The 23779-nt window shown below is 38.2% G+C and overlaps 1 pseudogene; it reads left to right on the plus strand.

Moving 5' to 3' along the window:
* The first annotated feature begins 7304 nt into the window (after positions 1-7304).
* LOC103232224 (L-lactate dehydrogenase B chain pseudogene) lies at positions 7305-8387 on the plus strand (annotated as a pseudogene).
* The last annotated feature ends 15392 nt before the right edge of the window (positions 8388-23779 follow it).

A 23779-nucleotide genomic window follows, 5' to 3' on the forward strand; every position in this document is an offset into this window, starting at 1 on the left:
TAACAGTCCATCCCCTGGCCCAATGTTATCTTATAATTAAAATTGTATGTTATTTTGCAGTGCCTGAGTTTCTTGCTGGAAATAAAGGAGACAGAATCCTATAAGGGCACAAACAAGGATTTCACAGCCCTTTCATAACCAATCTTCCCACTTAATGGAGGAAAGCCAGGGGAATAGATTAGAAAAAGAAGCAGATTTTAAATTGTTCAATTGTTCAGTCAATAGAGTGACATTATAACCCCTTTGCTACATGTGCCTGGCTGTCCATAATGCTAGAATCAGATTGGCAGAAGCAAGTCCAGCATGCGGTTCAATTTGTCATTATATGTGTTGCTGTGACTTAAGATAGCTGCAGGTTTAGGCAAATGAATGGTCCTTCTTATTTGGATTGGTGTGCCTTGCTTGAGTTTCTGGTTGATTGCCAGTAGTACATAGCATCAGAATGTTTGCATGGATCTAGAGTAAGCTTCACAGTATCCTTTGGCAGTTTTTAAAAAGTTATTAATTTATACATGCACCAAATTTGATTCTGAACTGTGGAGTATTCACATATGTGATCCTCACAGGTAGGTCAAATTATTTCAAAAATAACCATCAATCATATTATAAATTTGGCCTATGTACTTCCCTGTTTATGATGATGTTATTCTAATTTTAGTGGGAGGCCACATGTTCCATCATTTTTATTCCAGGGAAACTATTCTAAGGAGTCTATTTGTGTAGCTTGAATAGACTTAAGGGTAACCTCTTTAGAGGTGGTAATGTGATGTCACCAATAAGTTTCTTCACAGGTTAGCTTTGATACCAGGCTTCTCTTTATTGTGTCTATCTCCTGTATGGTGGGATGTATTGAATGTACAAATGGACAATGGTTGGACCATATATAAAAAGTAGAACAGTGACCTGCAACCTTCAACAACTTGCCTAGGAAACCAACCCACTTAACTACAAAAAGCAGCCCAGAGCATTATCCTGCTGTAAGTCAGACTTGTAGAATGTCAAATTTTTATCTTTACTAATAATCCAAGAAAATAAACAATAATTTCTAAAACAATCAGCCCAAAATGGCCAGGACTTGATTAATAACTGACTACCTTCTTAATTCTTGTCTCTGCATCCAACTTAGATCCGACCAGAGAAAGCCAAGTATACACCTCTAACTAATTACATAGGATGATCCACTTCTAGTTAGCCTGCCTACATCTGCCCCATGCCAATGATCTCTATTCAGTGTATAGCTGTAGCCTTTCTTTTCCCCCCTACAAAGCTTTCTCACTGTTCTGCTCGCCATTGAGTCTCTGCCAAAATGCAAATGACAATAGTTGACTCCCTTACTATAGCAAGCTCTGAATAGCCTTTGCTTTTCATATTTGGGTGGTCTTTGTTAGTCCCACAGTATATTATGTGGGATACTCCAGAAAAGTAACATTGGTCATAAATTTTCCTCAAATATTTCCCAAGACTTTATTAATGGCAGTTTTGGTAGACCCTGCAAAATTTCTAATAAATACAAGCAAGTAGTTGTCAATTTGGGTAGAGAAACTAACATGCAGAGAGCAGTTAGAGTTCTCCATGGGATCAAATATGTTTTCAGTAGGAATTGTCTTTGCTGTAACCCTCAAGAGTTATGATTATTTACCGTGGACAGCCAGTCTTGCGATTGTTGTAGAGCCAGCTTCCGTCGAGTGTTATGTAAAACTTGCAGTTGATATTGTAAGAAGGTTACTATGGAAGAATTCTTAAGCTGATTGTAGTCTCTGATTTATCAGATGTGCCTTGACTCAGGTAATATTACGTAGTAAACATTGCTTTACTTGTTTTAATTAATGGGCCACCAGAGAGGAAGTCCGTAGTAAGATGCCCCTGGCCACTTAGTTAGTACAAAATTTTCATAGCTCACATTTCATTTCCAAATGTGGAAAGGAAAGGCTATTTATTAATAAGTTCTACACAGAGTCTTAATAAATGGGGTTTGTACTAGAGGGGAGCAAGAACATCATAATAAGAAAAGACACCAATAATTGTAAGGACTTATATTGTTTACATTTGTCATCATCCCGTGGATCATTATAAATTATAATTTTATTTTGGCAATCCTTTTGTGTTTGTGGTTATTGTCTTTGAAATACAGCATTTTTAATTTGATCACATAAATCACAAGCATCTTGTTTATAATACTGGGTACACACTGTCTCTGGGCATTCCTTAAATGGAACTCAAAAGGTCATGGCCCATTGCTCTATTTACTCAATGGTAGTAGTTAATAATAGTGGGTTGTCCATTGTCTCAGCCCAAAATCACCTTAAACTGATAAGAAACTTCAGCAAAGTCTCAGGAGACAATATCAATGTGCAAAAATCACAAGAATTCTTATACACCAGTAACAGACAGAGAGCCAAATCATGAATGAACTGCCATTCACAATAGCTTTAAAGAGAATAAAATACCTAGGAATCCAACTTACAAGGGATGTAAAGGACCTCTTCAAGGAGAACTACAAACCACTGCTCAGTGAAATATAAGAGGACACAAACAAATGGAAGAACATACCATGCTCATGGATAGGAAGAATCAATATCGTGAAAATGGCCATACTGCCCAAGGTAATTTACAGATTCAATGCCATCCCCATCAAGCTACCAATGAGTTTCTTCACAGAATTGAAAAAAAATGCTTTAAAGTTCATATGGAACCAAAAAAGAGCCCACATTGCCAAGACAATCCTAAGCCAAAAGAACAAAGCTGGAAGCATCATGCTAACTGACTTCAAACTATACTATAAGGCTACAGTAACCAAAACAGCATGGTACTGGTACCAAAAGAGAGATATAGACCAATGGAACAGAACAGAATCCTCAGAAATAATATCACACATCTACAGCCATCTGATCTTTGACAAACCTGACAAAAACAAGAAATGGGGAAAGGATTCCCTATTTAATAAATGGTGCTGGGAAAATTGGCTAGCCGTAAGTAGAAAGCTGAAACTGGATCCTTTCCTTACTCCTTTTACGGAATTTAATTCAAGATGGATTAGAGACTTAAATGTTAGACCTAAAACCATAAAAACCCTAGAAGAAAACCTAGGTAATACCATTCAGGTCATAGGCATGGGCAAGGACTTCATGTCTAAAACACCAAAAGCAATGGCAACAAAAGCCAAAATTGACAAATGGGATCTAATTAAACTAAAGAACTTCTGCACAGCAAAAGAAACTACCATCAGAGTGAACAGGCAACCTACAGAATGGGAGAACATTTTTGCAATCTACTCATCTGACAAAGGGCTAATATCCACACCCTATACAGAACTCAATCAAATTTACAAGAAAAAAACAAACAACCCCATCAAAAAGTGGGTAAAGGATATGAACAGACATTTCTCAAAAGAAGACACTCATACAGCCAACAGACACATGAAAAAATGCTCATCATCACTGGCCATCAGAGAAATGCAAATCAAAACCACAATGAGATACCATCTCACACCATTTAGAATGGCAATCATTAAAAAGTCAGGAAACAACAGGTGCTGGAGAGGATGTGGAGAAATAGGAACACTTTTACACTGTTGGTGGGATTGTAAGCTAGTTCAACCATTATGGAAAACAGTGTAGTGATTCCTCAAGGATCTAGATATAGAAATACCATTTGACCCAGCCATCCCATTACTGGGGATATACCCAAAGGATTAAAAGTCATGCTGCTATAAAGATACATGAACATGTATGTTTATTGCGGCACTATTCACAATAGCAAAGACTTGGAATCAACCCAAATGTCCATCAGTGACAGACTGGATTAAGAAAATGTGGCACATATACACCATGGAATACTATGCAGCCATAAAAAAGGATGAGTTTGTGTCCTTTGTAGGGACATAGATGCAGCTGGAAACCATCATTCTCAGCAAACTATCACAAGAACAGAAAACCAAATACTGCATGTTCTCACTCATAGGTGGGAACTGAACAATGAGATCACTTGGACACAGGAAGGGGAACATCACACATCGAGGTCTATTGTGGGGAGGGGGAGGGGGGAGGGATAGCATTAGGAGATATACCTAATGTAAATGATGAGTTAATGGGTGCAGCACACCAACATGGCACATGTATACATATGGAACAAACCTGCACGTTGTGCACGTGTATCCTAGAACTTAAGGTATAATAATATAATATATATATATATCATTTACTGTAGCCACCTTTGTCAATTATCTTAGCTAAATCTTCTAAATATTTGCTGCAACTTTTACATCAATATTTGCTGGTTCACATATCCTTCTATGTTGTGGAGATGGCTTCTTTCCTTCAACCTTATGAACCAGTCTCTGCTAGATTCACAGTTTTCTTCTTCAGTTTCTTCCCCTATCTCAGCCTTCATAGAATTTAAGTGAGTCAGGGCATTGTTAGAATTAGGTTTTAGCTTGAAAGAGTGTAGGAACTGATTTGATTTTCTATCCAGACCACTAAAACTTTGTCCACATCAGCAATAAAGCTGTTTTACTTTCTTTTCATTCATGTGTTCACTGGAGTAGCATTTTAAATTTGCTTCAGGAACTATTCCTTTGCATTCCCAGAATGGCTGCTTGGTGCTAGAGGCCTAGCTTTTTACCTATCTTGGGTTTTGACATTTATTACTAACAATACTTAAGTCTCTTCTACCTTTTGATTTAAATTAAGAGATGTGTAACTCTTCCTTTGACTTGCACTCTTAGAGGTCATTGTAGGCTTATTGATTAATCTAATTTTAATATTGTTGTGTCTCAGGAAATGAGGAGCCCTGAGGAGAGGGAGAGACATAGGGGAAAAGCCAGTAAGTAGATCAGTCAAAATACACTTGTATATTTATTAAGGTCACTGTCTTATATGGGCATAATTAGCCTCTCAAAACAATTTCAATAGTAAGATCACTAATCACAGATCATCATGACAAATATAATAAAATGAAAAGACTTAAAATATTGTGAGAATTACCAAAATATGACACAAACATTGTGTGAATACATGCGGTTGGAAAAATGGCACTGATAAACTTGGTTGATGCAGGATTGCTACAAACCTTCAATTTGCAAAAATAATAATAATAATAATAATAATAATAATAAAGACAATAACTGTGAAGTGGAATTAAATAAAACATGCCTATATACACCACATTATCTTTCTTCATTTATCTTCATATCTTTCTTCATTCCCACCAGCAGTGCATAAGCATCCCTGTTTCTCCACATCCATGCCAACATTCATGTTGATAGACACTAAGGTTGATTCTATAACTTGGCTATTACGAACAGTGCTGCAATGAACATGAAAATGTAGACTTCTTTTTAACATACAGATTTCATACCTTTGGAGTAAATACAAGGGGGTGGGATTCCTGGATCATATGGTAATTCTATTTTTATCTTTCTGAGGAAGCGCCATACAATTTTTAAAATGGTTTTACTAGTTTACATTTTTACCAATTAGGTACAAGTGTACCCTGTTTTCCACATCCTTGACAACACTTGTTATCATTCATCATTTTTGGTGGAGGGGAGCACACTAGAAATAAAATATTTATCCTATTTTCTCATATTTTTCACTCATTTTATGCACAACCAAAATAGAATATGCATTTTAACTTTATTTTCAAGGGGTACATGTGTAGGTTTCTTACATGAATATAGTGCATAATGGTAAGGTTTGAGCTTCTGGTGTACCCATCATTCAAATAGTGAACATTGTACCCAAGAGATATTTTTACAACACTCACACTCCTCTCCCCCTCTCCTTGTTTGGAGCCCCTAGTGTTCATAACATTCATCTTTGTGCCTATGCGTACCCATTGTTTAACTCCAACTAATAAGTGAGAACCTGCAGTGTTTGATTTTCTGTTTCTGAGTTATTTCACTTAGGACAATGGCCTCCAGCCCCATCCATATTCTGGCAAAGAACAAGATTTTATTCTTTTTATGGCTGCATAGTATTCCATTGTGTATGTGTACCACATTATATTTATTCAATCAACCAGTGAGGACAATGAGGTTAATCTCATGACTTTGCTACTATGAATAAACATATGAGTGCAGATTTCTTTTTTATACAATAGTTTATTTTCCTTTGGGTAGATTAGTAGTTAAATTGCTGGGTAGAATGGTAGTTCTATTTTCAGTTCTTTGAAATATTTTCATACTGTTTTACACAAGCCTTGTGCTAACTTACATTCCCAGCAACAGTGCATAAACATCTGTGTTTCTCCACATCCATGCCAACATCTACTGTTTTTGATTTTTTAATAATAATAATTCTGACTAGTATAAACTAGTTTCTCATTGTGGTTTTAATTTGCATTTATCTGATTATTACTGATGTGCATTATTTCATGTTTCTTAGCTGCTTGTATGTCTTCTTTTAAAAAAATGCTCATTCTTGTTCTTTGTCCACTTTTTAATGAAGTTGTTTTTTCTTGTTGAGTTGTTTGAGTTTCTTTAAGATTATTTTTGTCAGAAGGTTAATTTAAAAATATTTTCTCCCATTTTGTAGGTTGTCTGTTTACTCTGTTGAATATTTCTATTGCTCTGCAGAAGCTTCTTAGTTTAATTTGGTCCCTTTTGTCTATTTGGGTTTTTTTTTTTTTTTTTTTTTTTTGTATTCACTTTTGAGGTCTTATTTATAAATTATTTTCCTAAATCCATGACCAGAAGAGTTTCTCTTTTATTTTCTTCTGGAATTTTTATAGTTTCAGACTTCACATTTAGGTCTTTAATCCATTTTTAGTTAATTTTTGTATATCATGATAGGTGAAGGTCCAGATTTATTCTTCTGCATATGGCTGGCCAATTCATTCAACACCAATTAGTGAAAAAGGAGTTCTTTCTTCATTGCTTATTTATGCTGGTTTTGTTGAAGGTCAGTTGATCATAGATGCATGGCTTTATTTCAGGATTTTCTAATCTGTTCCAGTGACCTGTGTGTCTATTTTTGTACTAGTACAATGCTGTTTTAGTTTTGATTTTAATTTTTGTGAGTACATAGTAGGTGTATATACTTGTGAAGTAAATTAGATGTTTTGGTACAGGCGCACAATGCATAATAATCACATCATAGAAAATGGAGTATCCATTCCCTGAAGTATATATATTTTGTGTTACAAACAATCCAATTATAACTCTTTTTAGTTATTCTAAACTGTGCAACTGAATTATTGTGTTAGACTGTTCTCACATGGTTATAAAGAAATACCTAAGACTGGGTAATTTATAAAGAAAGAAAGTTTTGACGCAGCTGACATTGTCTCCTCCACATGACTGTTACAGCGGTCTCCAGAGCCTTTTCTCTCCTGTGCAAAATGGCAACTCTTAAGGAAAAACTCATTGCACCAGTTGCGGAAGAAGAGGCAACAGTCCAAAACAATAAGATCACTGCAGTGAGTTTTGGACTAGTCGGTATGGCATGTGCTATCTGCGTTCTGGGAAAGTCTCTGGCTGATGAACTTGCTCTTGTGGATGTTTTGGAAGGTAAGCTTAAGGGAGAAATGACCAATCCACAGCATGGGAGTTTATTTCTCCAGACACTTAAAATTGTGGCAGATAAAGATTGTTCTGTGACTGCCAGTTCTAAGATTGTAGTGGTAACTACAGGAGTCCGTCAGCAAGAGGGGGAGAGGCGTCTCAATTTGTTGCAGAAAAATGTTAATGTCTTCAAATTCATTATTCCTCAGATGGTCAAGTTCACTCCTGATTGCCTCATAATTGTGGTTTCCAACCTAGTAGACATTCTTGTATATGTTACCTGGAAAATAAGTGGACTACCCAAAGTGTGATTGGAAGTGGATGTAATCCGGATTCTGCTAGATTTCACTGCCTTATGGCTGAAAACCTTGGCATTCATCCCAGCAGCTGCCATGTATGGATTTTGGGGGAACATAGCGACTCAAATGTGGCTGTGTGGATTGGCGTGAATGTGGCAGGTTTTTCTCTCCAGGAATTGAATCCAGAAATAGGAACTGACGATGACAGTGAAAATTGGAAGGAAGTGCATAAGATGGTGGTTGAAAGTGCCCATGAAGTCATCAAGCTAAAAGGATATACCAACTGGGCTATTGGATTAAGTGTGACTGGTCTTATTGAATCCGTGACGAATAATCTACCCAGGATTCATCCCATGTCAACAATGGTAAAGGGGATGCATGGCATCGAGAACGAAGTCTTCCTGAGCCTTCTGTGTATCCTCAATGCCCGGGGATTAACCAGCATTATCAACCAGAAGCTAAAGGATAATGAGGTTGCTCAGTTCAAGAAAAGTACAGATACCCTGTGGGACATCCAGAAGGACCTAAAAGACCTGTGACTACTGAGCTCTAGGCTGTAGAAATTTAAAAACTACAATATGATTAACTCTGAGCCTTTAGTTTTCATCCATTTACATGGATCACAGTTTGCTTTGATCTTCTTCAACATGTGAATTTGGGCTCACAGAACCAAAGACTATGCTTGGTTTAATGCTTGCAATGAGTTCTTGAACAAATAAAATTAACTATTGTAGTGTGCTTCTTGAAAAAAAAAAAAAGGAAAGCAAGAAGGTTTGATTGGCTCATGATTCTGCAGGTTGTACAGAAATCACAGCATCATCTGCTTCTGAGGAGGCCTCAGCAAGCTTCTAATCATGGCAGAAGGCAAAGGGAGAGGCGTAACATCACATGGTGAAAGCAGGAGCAAGAGAGTGAGAGGAGAGGTGCTACACATTTTAAAATGACCAGCTCTCACAAGAATTCACTCACTATTATGAGAAAAGTACCAAGGGAAATACTGCTAAACCATTCATGAGAAATCCACCCCCATGATTAAATCACCTCTCACCAGGTCCCACCTCCACTACTGGGGATTATATTTCAATATAAGATTTGGATAGGCACACACATACAAACAATATCAATTATAATTGTCTATAGCCCCCCTGTTGTAATATCACATACTAGGTTTCATTCATTCTTTCTATTTTTTTTTTGTACCCATTAACCATCCCTACATCCCCCCCAAGACCCTCCTACCCTTCCCAGCCTCTGGTAACAATCCTTCTACTCACTATCTCAATGAATTTATTTTTTTCTGTCTCTTCCTAGTCAATATTGGTAGGTTTTATGTTTCCAGAAATTTATTTACTTCCTCTAGATTTTTTAGTTTGTGCACATAGCAATGTTCATAGTAGTCTCTGATAATCGTTTGTATTTCTGTGGAATCTATTGTGACCTCTATTATTTCTTATCGTGTTTATTTGAATCTTCTCTTTCTTCTTGGTTAATCTAGCTAGTGGTCTATAAATGTAATTATTATGTCAAAGAACAAACTTTTTTGTTAATAATTTGCATAGTTTTGTGGTCTCAATCTTGTTTATTTCTGCTATAATCTTTGTAACTTATTTTCTTAAGCTAACTTTGGACTTAGTTTGTTCTTGTTTCTCAAATTGCTTGAGGTGCAATGTTAAGTTGTTCGTTTGAGATCTTTCTATGCCTTTGATGTAGGCATTTAATGCTATAAACTTTCCTCTTAACACTGCTTTTGCTGTATCCCAGAGGTTTTGCTATGTTGTATCTCTATTTTTATTCATTTAAAAAATTTGTTTTATTTCTGCCTTAATTTTGCTGTTTACTCAAAAGTTATTTAGGAGCAAGTTGTTTAGCTTCAGTGTACTTGTATAGTTTTGAGAGTTCTACTTGGCATTGTTTCTAATTTTATTTTATTGTGGTCCAAGAAGATACTTGATAGAATTTTGCTTTTTATTGAATTTATTGACATGTTTCATGGCCCAGGATAGGACAAATTTTGGAGGATGTTCTAGGTGCAGATAAGAAAAAGTATATTCTGCAGTTGCTGGGTAGAATGTTCTGTAAATGTCTATTAGTTCTATTTGGTCAACAGTCTAGTTTAACTATAATTTTTTGCTAATTTTCTGCCTTGATGCTCTGTTTAGTGTTGTCAGTGTGGTGCTAAAGTCCCCCACTATTATTTTATTGCTGTTCATTTCTTTTTTAAGCTTAGTGGTAGTTGTTTTCTGAATGTGGGTGCTATTGTATTTAATGCATACATATTTAGAATACTTATTCTTGTTCTATTGACCACTTTATCATTATACAAGGCTCTCCTTTGTCCTTTTTTTACTGTTGTTGATTTAGAGTTTGTTTTATGTGATATACGAATAGTTGCTCCTACTTACTTTTTTTCCCCATGTATGTGATATATCTTTTCTCAAATCTTTACTTTAAATCTGTAGGTGCCTTTAGCCATTTTCTGTGTCTCTTGTAGGCAGAAAGTGGTTAAGTCTTTTTCATTGAATCCAGTTTTCCAGTATATAACTTTTAAGTGGAACATGTAAGCCAGTTGTGTTTAGAATTAATATTGGTATGTGAGGTTTTCTTTCTGTCACAGTGTTGTTAGCTGATTTGTAGTCTCCATTTTTTTTCTTTTTTTTTTTAAATTTATTTATTATTATTATACTTTAAGTTGTAGGGTACATGTGCACAACGTGCAGGTTTGTTACATATGTATACTTGTGCCATGTTGCTGTGCTGCACCCATCAACTCGTCATTTACATCAGGTATAACTCCCAATGCAATCCCTCCCCCCTCCCCCCTCCCCATGATAGGCCCCGGTGTGTGATGTTCCCCTTCCCGAGTCCAAGTGATCTCATTGTTCAGTTCCCACCTATGAGTGAGAACATGCGGTGTTTGGTTTTCTGTTCTTGTGATAGTTTGCTAAGAATGATGGTTTCCAGCTGCATCCATGTCCCTACAAAGGACACAAACTCATCCTTTTTTATGGCTGCATAGTATTCCATGGTGTATATGTGCCACATTTTCTTAATCCAATCTGTCACTGATGGACATTTGGGTTGATTCCAAGTCTTTGCTATTGTGAATAGTGCTGCAATAAACATACGTGTGCATGTGTCTTTATAGCAGCATAATTTATAATCCTTTGGGTATATACCCAGTAATGGGATGGCTGGGTCATATGGTACATCTAGTTCTAGATCCTTGAGGAATCGCCATACTGTTTTCCATAATGGTTGAACTAGTTTACAATCCCACCAACAGTGTAAAAGTGTTCCTATTTCTCCACATCCTCTCCAGCACCTGTTGTTTCCTGACTTTTGAATGATCGCCATTCTAACTGGTGTGAGATGGTATCTCATTGTGGTTTTGATTTGCATTTCTCTGATGGCCAGTGATGATGAGCATTTTTTCATGTGTCTGTTGGCTGTATGAATGTCTTCTTTTGAGAAATGTCTGTTCATATCCTTTGCCCACTTTTTGATGGGGTTGTTTGTTTTTTTCTTGTAAATTTGTTTGAGTTCTTTGTAGGTTCTGGATATTAGCCCTTTGTCAGATGAGTAGATTGCAAAAATGTTCTCCCATTCTGTAGGTTGCCTGTTCACTCTGATGGTAGTTTCTTTTGCTGTGCAGAAGCTCTTTAGTTTAATGAGATCCAATTTGTCAATTTTGGCTTTTGCTGCCGTTGCTTTCGGTGTTTTAGACATGAAGTCTTTGCCCATGCCTATGTCCTGAATGGTACTACCTAGGTTTTCCTCTAGGATTTTTATGGTATTAGGTCTAACATTTAAGTCTCTAATCCATCTTGAATTAATTTTCGTATAAGGAATAAGGAAAGGATCCAGTTTCAGCTTTCTACTTATGGCTAGCCAATTTTCCCAGCACCATTTATTAAATAGGGAATCCTTTCCCCATTTCTTGTTTCTCTCAGGTTTGTCAAAGATCAGATGGCTGTAGATGTGTGGTATTATTTCTGAGGATTCTGTTCTGTTCCACTGGTCTATATCTCTGTTTTGGTACCAGTACCATGCTGTTTTGGTTACTGTAGCCTTGTAGTAGAGTTTGAAGTCAGGTAGCGTGATGCCTCCAGCTTTGTTCTTTTGACTTAGGATTGTCTTGGAGATGCGGGCTCTTTTTTGGTTCCATATGAACTTTAAAGCAGTTTTTTCCAATTCTGTGAAGAATCTCATTGGTAGTTTGATGGGGATGGCATTGAATCTATAAATTACCTTGGGCAGTATGGCCATTTTCTCGATATTGATTCTTCCTATCCATGAGCATGGTATGTTCTTCCATTTGTTTGTGTCCTCTTTTATTTCACTGAGCAGTGGTTTGTAGTTCTCCTTGAAGAGGTCCTTTACATCCCTTGTAAGTTGGATTCCTAGGTATTTTATTCTCTTTGAAGCAATTGTGAATGGAAGTTCATTCCTGATTTGGCTCTCTGTTTGACTGTCACTGGTGTATAAGAATGCTTGTGATTTTTGCACATTAATTTTGTATCCTGAGAATTTGCTGAAGTTGCTTATCAGCTTAAGGAGATTTTGGGCAGAGACAATGGGATTTTCTAAGTATACAATCATGTCATCTGCAAACAGGGACAATTTGACTTCTTCTTTTGCTAACTGAATCCCCTTGATTTCTTTCTCTTGTCTGATTGCCCTAGCCAGAACTTCCAACACTATGTTGAATAGGAGTGGTGAGAGAGGGCATCCTGTCTTGTGCCAGTTTTCAAAGGGAATTTTTCCAGTTTTTGCCCATTCAGTATGATATTGGCTGTGGGTTTGTCATAAATAGCTCTTATGATTTTGAGGTACGTTCCATCAATACCGAATTTATTGAGCGTTTTTAGCATGAAGGGCTGTTGAATTTTGTCAAAAGCCTTTTCTGCATCTATTGAGATAATGATGTGGTTCTTGTCTTTGGTTCTGTTTATATGCTGGATTATGTTTATTGATTTGCGAATGTTGAACCAGCCTTGCATCCCAGGGATGAAGCCCACTTGATCATGGTGGATAAGCTTTTTGATGTGTTGCTGAATCCGGTTTGCCAGTATTTTACTGAGGACTTTTGCATCGATGTTCATCAGGGATATTTGTCTAAAATTCTCTTTTTTTGTTGTGTCTCTGCCAGGCTTTGGTATCAGGATGATGTTGACCTCATAAAATGAGTTTGGGAGGATTCCCTCTTTTTCCATTGATTGGAATGGTTTCAGAAGGAATGGTACCAGCTCCTCCTTGTACCTCTGGTAGAATTCAGCTGTGAATCCATCTAGTCCTGGACTTTTTTTGGTTGGTAGGCTATTAATTATTGCCTCAATTTCAGAGCCTGCTATTGGTCTATTCAGGGATTCAACTTCTTCCTGGTTTAGTCTTGGAAGAGTGTAAGTGTCCAGGAAATTATCCATTTCTTCTAGATTTTCCAGTTTATTTGCGTAGAGGTGTTTATAGTATTCTCTGATGGTAGTTTGTATTTCTGTGGGGTCGGTGGTGATATCCCCTTCATCATTTTTAATTGCGTCGATTTGATTCTTCTCTCTTTTCCTCTTCATTAGTCTTGCTAGTGGTCTGTCAATTTTGTTGATCTTTTCAAAAAACCAACTCCTGGATTCATTGATTTTTTGGAGGGTTTTTTGTGTCTCTATCTCCTTCAGTTCTTCTCTGATCTTAGTTATTTCTTGCCTTCTGCTAGCTTTCGAATGTGTTTGCTCTTGCTTCTCTAGTTCTTTTAATTGCGATGTTAGAGTGTCAATTTTAGATCTTTCCTGCTTTCTCTTGTGGGCATTTAGTGCTATAAATTTCCCTCTACACACTGCTTTAAATGTGTCCCAGAGATTCTGGTATGTTGTATCTTTGTTCTCATTGGTTTCAAAGAACATCTTTATTTCTGCCTTCATTTCATTATGTACCCAGTAGTCATTCAGGAGCAGGTTGTTCAGTTTCCATGTAGTTGAGCGGTTTTGATTGAGTTTCTTAGTCCTGAGTTCTAGTTTGATTGCACTGTGGTCTGAGAGACAGTTTGTTATAATTTCTGTTCTTGTACATTTGCTGAGAAGTGCTTTACTTCCAATTACGTGGTCAATTTTGGAGTAAGTACGATGTGGTGCTGAGAAGAATGTATATTCTGTTGATTTGGGGTGGAGAGTTCTATAGATGTCTATTAGGTCTGCTTGCTGCAGAGATGAGTTCAGTTCCTGGATATCCTTGTTAACTTTCTGTCTCGTTGATCTGTCTAATGTTGACAGTGGAGTGTTGAAGTCTCCCATTATTATTGTATGGGAGTCTAAGTCTCTTTGTAAGTCTCTAAGGACTTGCTTTATGAATCTGGGTGCTCCTGTATTGGGTGCATATATATTTAGGATAGTTAGCTCTTCCTGTTGAATTGATCCCTTTACCATTATGTAATGGCCTTCTTTGTCTCTTTTGATCTTTGATGGTTTAAACTCTGTTTTATCAGAAACTAGTATTGCAACCCCCGCTTTTTTTTTTCTCCATTTGCTTGGTAAATCTTCCTCCATCCCTTTATTTTGAGCCTATGTATGTCTCTGCGTGTGAGATGGGTCTCCTGAATACAGCAGACTGATGGGTCTTGACTCTTTATCCAGTTTGCCAGTCTGTGTCTTTTAATTGGAGCATTTAGGCCATTTACATTTAAGGTTAAGATTGTTATGTGTGAACTTGATCCTGCCATTATGATATTAACTGGTTATTTTGCTCGTTAGTTGATGCAGTTTCTTCCTAGCCTTGATGGTCTTTACATTTTGGCATGTTTTTGCAATGGCTGGTACCGGTTGTTCCTTTCCATGTTTAGTGCTTCCTTCAGGGTCTCTTGTAAGGCAGGCCTAGTGGTGACAAAATCTCTAAGCATTTGCTTATCTGTAAAGGATTTTATTTCTCCTTCACTTATGAAACTTAGTTTGGCTGGATATAAAATTCTGGGTTTAAAATTCTTTTCTTTAAGAATGTTGAATATTGGCCCCCACTCTCTTCTGGCTTGAAGAGTTTCTGCCGAGAGACCTGCTGTTAGTCTGATGGGCTTCCCTTTGTGGGTAACCCGACCTTTCTCTCTGGCTGCCCTTAAGATTTTTTCCTTCATTTCAACTTTGGTGAATCTGGCAATTATGTGTCTTGGAGTTGCTCTTCTCGAGGAGTATCTTTGTGGCATTCTCTGTATTTCCTGGATCTGAATGTTGGCCTGCCCTACTAGGTTGGGGAAGTTCTCCTGGATGATATCCTGAAGAGTGTTTTCCAACTTGGTTCCATTTTCCCCCTCACTTTCAGGCACCCCAATCAGACGTAGATTTGGTCTTTTTACATAATCCCATACTTCTTGCAGGCTTTGTTCATTTCTTTTTCTTCTTTTTTCTTTTGGTTTCTCTTCTCGCTTCATTTCATTCATTTGATCCTCAATCGCTGACATTCTTTCTTCCAGTTGATCGAGTCGGTTACTGAAGCTTGTGCATTTGTCACGTATTTCTCGTGTCATGGTTTTCGTCTCTTTCATTTCGTTTATGAGCTTCTCTGCATTAATTACTCTAGCCATCAATTCTTCCACTGTTTTTTTCAAGATTTTTAGTTTCTTTGTGCTGGGTACGTAATTCCTCCTTTAGCTCTGAGAAATTTGATGGACTGAAGCCTTCTTCTCTCATCTCGTCGAAGTCATTCTCCGTCCAGCTTTGATCCATTGCTGGCGATGAGCTGCGCTCCTTTGCTGGGGGAGATGCACTCTTATTTTTTGAATTACCCGCTTTTCTGCCCTGCTTTTTCCCCATCTTTGTGGTTTTATCTGCCTCTGGTCTTTGATGATGGTGATGTACTGATGGGGTTTTGGTGTAGGTGTCCTTCCTGTTTGATAGTTTTCCTTCTAACAGTCAGGACCCTCAGCTGTAGGTCTGTTGGAGATTGCTTGAGGTCCACTCCAGACCCTGTTTGCCTGGGTATCAGCAGCAGAGGTTGCAGAAGATAGAATATTGCTGACCAGCGAGTGTACCTGTCTGATTCTTGCTTTGGAAGCTTCCTCTCAGGGGTGTACTCCACCCTGTGAGGTGTGGGGTGTCAGACTGCCCCTAGTGGGGGATGTCTCCCAGTTAGGCTACTCAGGGGTCAGGGACCCACTTGAGCAGGAAGTCTGTCCCTTCTCAGATCTCAACCTCCATGTTGGGAGATCCACTGCTCTCTTCAAAGCTGTCAGACAGAGTCGTTTGCGTCTGCAGAGCTTTCTGTTGTTATTGTTTACTGTGCCCTGTCCCCAGAGGTGGAGTCTACAGAGACAGGCAGGTTTCCTTGAGCTGCTGTGAGCTCCACCCAGCTCGAGCTTCCCAGCAGCTTTGTTTACCTACTTAAGCCTCAGCAATGGCGGGCGCCCCTCCCCCAGCCTCGCTGCTGCCTTGCCGGTAGATCACGGACTGCTGTGCTAGCAATGAGGGAGGCTCCGTGGGCGTGGGACCCTCCCGGCCAGGTGTGGGATATGATCTCCTGGTGTGCCTGTTTGCTTAAAGCGCAGTATTGGGGTGGGAGTTACCCGATTTTCCAGGTGTTGTGTGTCTCAGTTCCCCTGGCTAGGAAAAGGGATTCCCTTCCCCCTTGCGCTTTCCAGGTGAGGCAATGCCTCGCCCTGCTTCAGCTCTCGCTGGTCGGGCTGCAGCAGCTGACCAGCACCGATCGTCTGGCCCTCCCCAGTGAGATGAACCCAGTACCTCAGTTGAAAATGCAGAAATCACGGGTCTTCTGTGTCGCTCGCGCTGGGAGTTGGAGACTGGAGCTGTTCCTATTCGGCCATCTTGCTCAGCCCCCTGTAGTCTCCATTTTGTCACTGCTTTATAGGATGTAAATTTTGCACTTACAAGTGGTTTTACGATTATGAGTATCACCTTTTTGCTTTCATGCTTAGAACTCCTTTTAATATTTCTTGTAGGACTGATCTAGTGGTGATAAATTCCTTTAGCATTTTCTTATCTTGGAAATACTTTTTTACCCTCATTTATGAAACTTAGTTTGGCAGGATATAAAATTTTGACTTGCATTTATTTCTTTAAGAAGGCTAAAAAGGTCTGTCTCACTGGCATTCCAGGTGCCACTGGGGTATGAAAAAACACTCCTGCAGGTAGTTTGGTGTCTGCCTGCCAACCAGTTTTGTGCTAAAAACTCAGGGCCCTGGTGACGTAGGCACCCGAGGGAATCTCCTGGTCTATGGGTTGTGAAGACAGTGGGAAAAGCATAGTATCTGGGGCCAGAGTGCACTGTCCCTCACAGCACAGCGCCTCACAGCTTCCCTTGGGTAGGGGAGGGAGTTCCCTGACCCCTTGTGCTTCCCAGGTGAATCAATGCCCCACCCTGTTTCTGCTCACCCTCTGTGGGTTGTACCCACTGTCTAACCAGTCCCAATGAGATGAGCCAGATATATCAGTTGGAAATGCAGAAATCACCCGCCTTTTTGCATTGATCTCACTGGGAGCTGCAGACCAGAATTGTTCCTATTCGGCCATCTTGCCAGTCACCAGCCGCCAATCTCTTATAGCTTGTAGGGTTTCTGCTGAGAAATCTGCTGTTAATCTGATAGACTTTTCTTTATAGGTTACTTGGTGCTTTTTATTCTTTCTTTTGTCTTAACTTTGGATAAGGAAACCAAGGTATACATATACAATGGAATACTACTCAGGGATTTTGTCACCACTAGGCGTGTCTTGCAAGAGCTCCTGAAAGAATCACTAAATATGGAAAGGAAAAACTGGTACCAACCACTACAAGAACACATTAAATTGTAAAGACCAATGACACTATGAAGAAACTGCATCAACTAGTGTGCAAAATAACCAGCTAGCATCATGATGACAAGATCAAATTCACACATAAAAATATTAACCTTAAATGTAAATGGGCTAAATATCCCAAATAAAAGACACAGACTGGGGAACTGGATAAAGAGGCAAGACCCATCAGTGTGCTTTACTGAGGAGACCCATCTCATGTGCAAAGACACACATAGACTGAAAAATAAAGGACTGGAGGAAAATTTACCAAGCAAATGGAAAGTGGAAAAAAGTAGGAGTTACAATCCTGGTTTCTGACAAAAGACACTTTAAACCAACAAAGATCAAATAAGAAAAGGAAGGTAAAGGGATCAATTCAACAAGAACAGCTAACTATCCTAAATGTATATGCACCCAATACATGAGCACTCAGATTCATAAAACAAGTTCTTAGAGACCTACAATGAGACTTGGACTCCCACACAATAATAGTGGAAGACTTTAACACTCCGCTGTCAATATTAGATGGATCAATGAGACAGAAAATCAACAAGAATATTCAGGACTTGATCTCAGCTCTGGGTCAAGTGGACCTAATAGATATCTACAGTACTCTGCACTCCAAATCAATATAATATACATTCTTCTCAGTGGTGCATGGCATTTATTCTATAATCGACCACAGAATTGGAAGTAAACTCCTCCTCAGCAAATGCAAAAGGACTGAAATCGTAACAGTGAAATCTAATTAGAACTCAGGATTAAGAAACTCACTCAAAACCACACAATTACATGGAAATTGAACAACCTGCTCCTAAATGACTCCTGGGAAAATAATAAAATTAAGGCAGAGATCAAGAAGTTATTTGAAACCAATGAGAACAAAGAGACAATGTACCAGAATATCTGGGACACAGCTAAAGCAGTGTTAAGAGGCCCCACCCAGTAAGGAGGCATTTGTCAGGGTCAGACCTGAAGAGGCACTGTGACTGCAGTCTTCCACAGCTGGTGTGTTGGGCTGTGAGGAATACCTCTTGGGACCTGGCCGTCCAGCATCCCAGGCTCTAGCAGGGTAAAAGTGTTACCTGGAGCTATAGAGATGGCTGCCACCCTTTCCCAGTTCTGGAAGCTTAGTGTGTTAGGCAGCTAGCAGTCCCAGTGTTGGTTGCCACCCCTCCCCCAAGGAACTCAGATGGCTTAGACAGCAGGCAGCAACAGCTGTGGTGATGGCCGCCCCTCTGCCAAGGAACTGAGCAGGCTTAAGCAGATTCTAGCTGAGTGACTATTGAGAATCTGCACAGCTCCGTGGTTGGGACCCTAGGTCCCAGTGGCGTAGGCTCATGAGTAGGATCTTTCATTCCATGGGTTGCATAGTTCTTTTGCACAGAAATTGTGCAAAAGCACTGTTTCCCAGGCTGGGTAGCACACTCACTCACTGCCTCCCTTGACTGGGGGTTGGGGGCTACTTCACCCCGTGTGGCTCATAGATGTGCCACCACACCACACTGCTCTTTCTTCCTCTCTGTGGGTCATCTCAGCCATCTAGTCAGTCCTGATGACAGAACCTGGATACCTCCGTTGTTGGTGCAGGATTCACAAACCGTTTTAGTTCTTATTGATGGGAGTATCTGATCTCCACTGCTTCAAGTCAGCAATCATGGCCCCACCTCTCCAGATATCTCTTCAATTTCCTTTCTTTTGGGTATATACCTGGCAGTGGGTTTGCTGTATCATATGGTAGTTTAATTTTAGTTTTTGGGGGAACCTTCAAACTGTCTTCCATAGTGGTTGTATTAATTTACACTCCCACCAGCAGTGTGCAAAGGCGGCCTTTTCTCCACATTCTTATCAGCCATTGTTATTGCTTCCTTTTGAATATAAGGCATTTTGACTGGAGTGAGGTGATAACTCATTGCAGTTTTAATTTGCAGTTCTCCAATGATCAGTGAGGTTGAGCAACTTTTCATATGCCCGTTTGACATTTGTATGTCTTCTTTTGATAAATGTCTATTCAAATCTTTTGTCCATTTTCTAAATTGGATTATTAAATTTTTTCTATAGAGTTGTTTGAGCTTCTTATATATTGTGGTTGTTAATTCCTTATCACGTGAGTAGTTTCAAAATATTTTCCTCCAATTTTTCAGTTGTCTCTGCATTTTGTTGACTGTATCCTTTATTGTACAGAAGTTATTTGGCTTGGCAAAATCTTATTTATCAATTTCTGTTTTGGTTCACTGTGCTTGTGGGGCATTGCTTGAGAAATTTTTGCCCACACCTATGCCCCAGAAACTTTTCCTAAAGTTTTCTTGTACTAATTTTTCACATTTTGAGGTCTTAAATTTAAATAAATTTTGATTTGATTTTTGTATATGGTGAGACATATGTGTCTAGTTTTATCATTCTGCATATAGATATTCAGTTTTTCCAGCACCATTTATTGAAGAGACTGTCTTTTCCCCAGTGTGTGCTATTGGAACCTTTCTTGAAAATAAAGTCACTAAAAATGCATGGAATTGTTTCTGGGTTCTGTATTCTGTTGCATTGGTGTATGTGTCTGTTTTTATGCCAGGATCATGCTATTTATTCTTTTTGCTTATGATAGCATTGACAATTCTGGATGTTTATGATTTCATAAAAATTTTAGAGTAGCTTTTCTATTTATGTGAAGAGTATAAGTGATATTAGGTTGGTGCAAAAGTAATTGCTGTTTTTGCACTTAGAAGCAATTGCAATATTTGGATAGAAAATGCATTGAATCTGTAGATTGCTTTGGGTAGTGTGGACATTTTAACAATATTAATTCTTTCTATCCATGCACACAGAATTTTTTTATTTTTTCTGTCCTCTTCAATTTCTCTTATCAGTGTTTTATACTTTTCATTATAGCAATCTTTCACTACTTTGCTTAATTTCTAGGTATTTAGTTTTATGTATGGCTATTGTAAATGGAATTACTTTTTAAATTGTTTTTAGATTGTTCACTGTTGGCATATAGAAATGCTACAGATTTTTGTATGTTGATGTTGTATGCTGCAACTTTACTGAATTTGTTTATTTATTCCAATAGTTTATTAGTGAAATCTTCAGGGTTTTTCATATATAAGATCATATTATCTGCAAACAAAAATAATTTGACTTCTTTTATTCTAATTTGGATGCCCTTTATTTTTTCTCTTGTCTGATTGTTCTAGCTAGTACTTCCAGTACTATGTTAAATAACAGTGATGAAGATGGGCATTCTTGGCTTGTTCCAGATCTTGGAAAAAGGCTTCAGTTTTTCCTTATTTAGTGTGATACTAACCGTCAGCTTGTAATGTATGACTTTTGTTGTGTTGAGGTATGTTTCTTCCACTCCCAGTTTTTGAGGGATTTTTTTTTTTTATTATTATGAAGGGATGTTGAGTTTTATCAAATGTCTTTTTGGCATCAATTGAAATAATCATATGGTTTTTATACTTCATTCTGTTGATATGATATATCACATTAATTGGTTTGCATATGTTGAATGATCCTTGCATCCCAGGGATAAATCCCACTTGGTCATAATGAATGTTCTTCCTAATATGCTGTTGAACTCAGTTTGCTAGTATTTTGTTGAGGATCTTTGCATCAACATTCATCAGTAACATTAACCTATAGTTTTCTTTTTTCTGATGTGTCTTTTTCTGGTTTTGGTATCAGAGTAAAACTGGTCTCATAGAATAAATTTGAAAATATTTCCTCCTCTATTTTTTCAAATAGTTCAAGTAGGATTGGTATTAGTTTTTAGTTTTTACTTAAATGTTTGGTAAAATTCAGCAGTAAAGCCATCTGTTCCCAGATTTTCTTCACTGGGAAACTTTTCATCACAGCTTTGATTTCACTACTTCTTATGAATCTGTTCAAGTTATAGATTTATTTCTGGTTCAATCTTTATAGGTTTTATGTGTCTAGGAAACTGTTCATTTCTTTTAGATTTTCCAACTTCTTGGCGTATAATTGCTCATAGTAGGCACTAATTGTCCATTGAATTTGTGAAGTATCTGTTGTAATGTCTCTTTTTTCATTTTTGATTGTATTTATTTCATATTCTCTGCTTTAGTTCTTAGTCTCACCAAAGGTTTGTCAATTTTTTTAACTTTTAAAAAACAACTTTTTGTTTTACTCATATTTTCTATTCTTTTCTCCATTTCAATTATATTTATTTCTTCTTTGGTCTATATTATTTCTTTCCTTCTACTAATTTTGATATGGTTTGCTCTTACTTTTAGTTCCTTATGTTTTATCATTATATTGCTTATTTGAGGTTTTTCTTCTTTTTTGATGTAGGCACTTACAGCTATTAATTTCCCTTAGTACTGCTTTTACTGTATGCCATAGGTTTTCATATGTTGTGTTTTCATTATCATTTGTTTCAAAACAATTTTCTTTTTTTTTTTTTTTTTGAGAAGGAGTCTCGCTCTGCCGCCCAGGCTGGAGTACAGTGGCCGGATCTCAGCTCACTGCAAGCTCCGCCTCCCGGGTTCACGCCATTCTCCTGCCTCAGCCTCCCGAGTAGCTGGGACTACAGGCGCCCACCACCGCGCCCGGCTAATTTTTTGTATTTTTAGTAGAGACGGGGTTTCACCGTGATAGCCAGGATGGTGTCGATCTCCTGACCTTGTGATCCGCCCGTCTCGGCCTCCCAAAGTGCTGGGATTACAGGCTTGAGCCACCGCGCCCGGCCTCAAAACAATTTTCAATTTCCTTCTTAATTTCTTTAGTGACCCACTGATCATTCAGAAGTATACTGTTTAATTTCCAGGTATTTGTATAGGTACCAAAATTCCTGTTCTTATTAATTTCTGGTTTTCCTTTATTGTGGTCAGAGAAGATGCTTGATATTATTTCAGTGTTTTTGAATGTTTTAAGACTTGTTTTGTGACCTGACATAAGGTCTGTTTTTGAGAATGATTCATGTGCTGAAGATAAAAATGTGTATTCTGGAGCTGTATGATTAAACATCAATCACACAGGAGCAGCTAGATTCATAAAGCAAGTTCTTAAAGACCCTCAAGAAGACTTAAATTCTCACACAGTAATAGTGGGAGACTTTAACACCGCACTGACAATATTAGACAGATCACCAGGACAGAAAATTAACAAAGATATTTAGGACTTGAACTCAGCACTCGATCAAAAAGTCCTGATAGATAGCTACAGCATTCTCCACTCAAAAACAAAAGAATATGCATTTTTCTGATTGACACATGGCACATACTCCAAAATTGATTACATAATTGGAAGTAAAACACTCCTCAGCAAATGCCAAAAAACTGAAATCATAACAAACAATCTCTCAATGACAGTGCAATAAAATTAGAAATCAAGACTAAAAATTTCACTCAAAGCCATAGAGTTAGATGCAAATTTTTGCAGACAATGGATTCAACAAAAGTCTAATATGCAGTGTATACAAGAAACTTAAACAAATTTACAAGAGAAAAACAAATAACCTCATTAAAAAAAACTAATATAAACAGACAATCTTCAAAAGAAGACATGCATGAAGCCAACAATCATATAATACAAAGCTTAATATTGCTAATCATTAGAGAAATTCAAATCTAAACAACAATGAGTTACCATCTCCCATCAGTCAGAATGGCTATTCTCAAAATGTCAAAAAATAAAGGAGGCTGGCGAGGTTTTGGAGAAAAAGGAATGCTTATATACTGTTGATGGGAATGTCAGTTAGTTAAAACATTGTGAAAGACTGTGTGGCGATTTCTCAAAGATCTAAAGACAGAAATATCATTTGACCCAGCAATTCCATTACTGGGTATATACCCAAAGGGATTTAAATTGTTCTATTATAAAGACTCATGCATGAGTGGGTCATGGTGGACAGGAGGCAAAACTAGGTTGCAGCTGTGGACAGAGCAGCATGCGGAGACTTGCATTGTGAATTTCAGCTCCAGATCGACTGAAAGAAAAAATCAGCAATCCTGAGAGGACCCATAGACCCTCTGAAGGAAGCAGACTGCTCCTACAGGACCCAGGAGACACCCCAAATACTGTGAGTGCCCCAGTTGTGGAAGTGGGAAAGGGACACCTTCCTCTCCCAAATGCACACATCCACTGAAGAAGCTGAAGGTCTGTTTGCAGGAGAAGTTTCCGAGTTTGCCTGGAACCAAATCAAGTTAGAGAGCTGAACCAAGCGAAATACAGGGATATAGGAAGAGTGAAAAGGCAAT

Source organism: Chlorocebus sabaeus, chromosome X (genome assembly GCF_047675955.1).
Source record: "Chlorocebus sabaeus isolate Y175 chromosome X, mChlSab1.0.hap1, whole genome shotgun sequence".
Classification (NCBI taxonomy): Eukaryota; Metazoa; Chordata; class Mammalia; order Primates; family Cercopithecidae; genus Chlorocebus; species Chlorocebus sabaeus.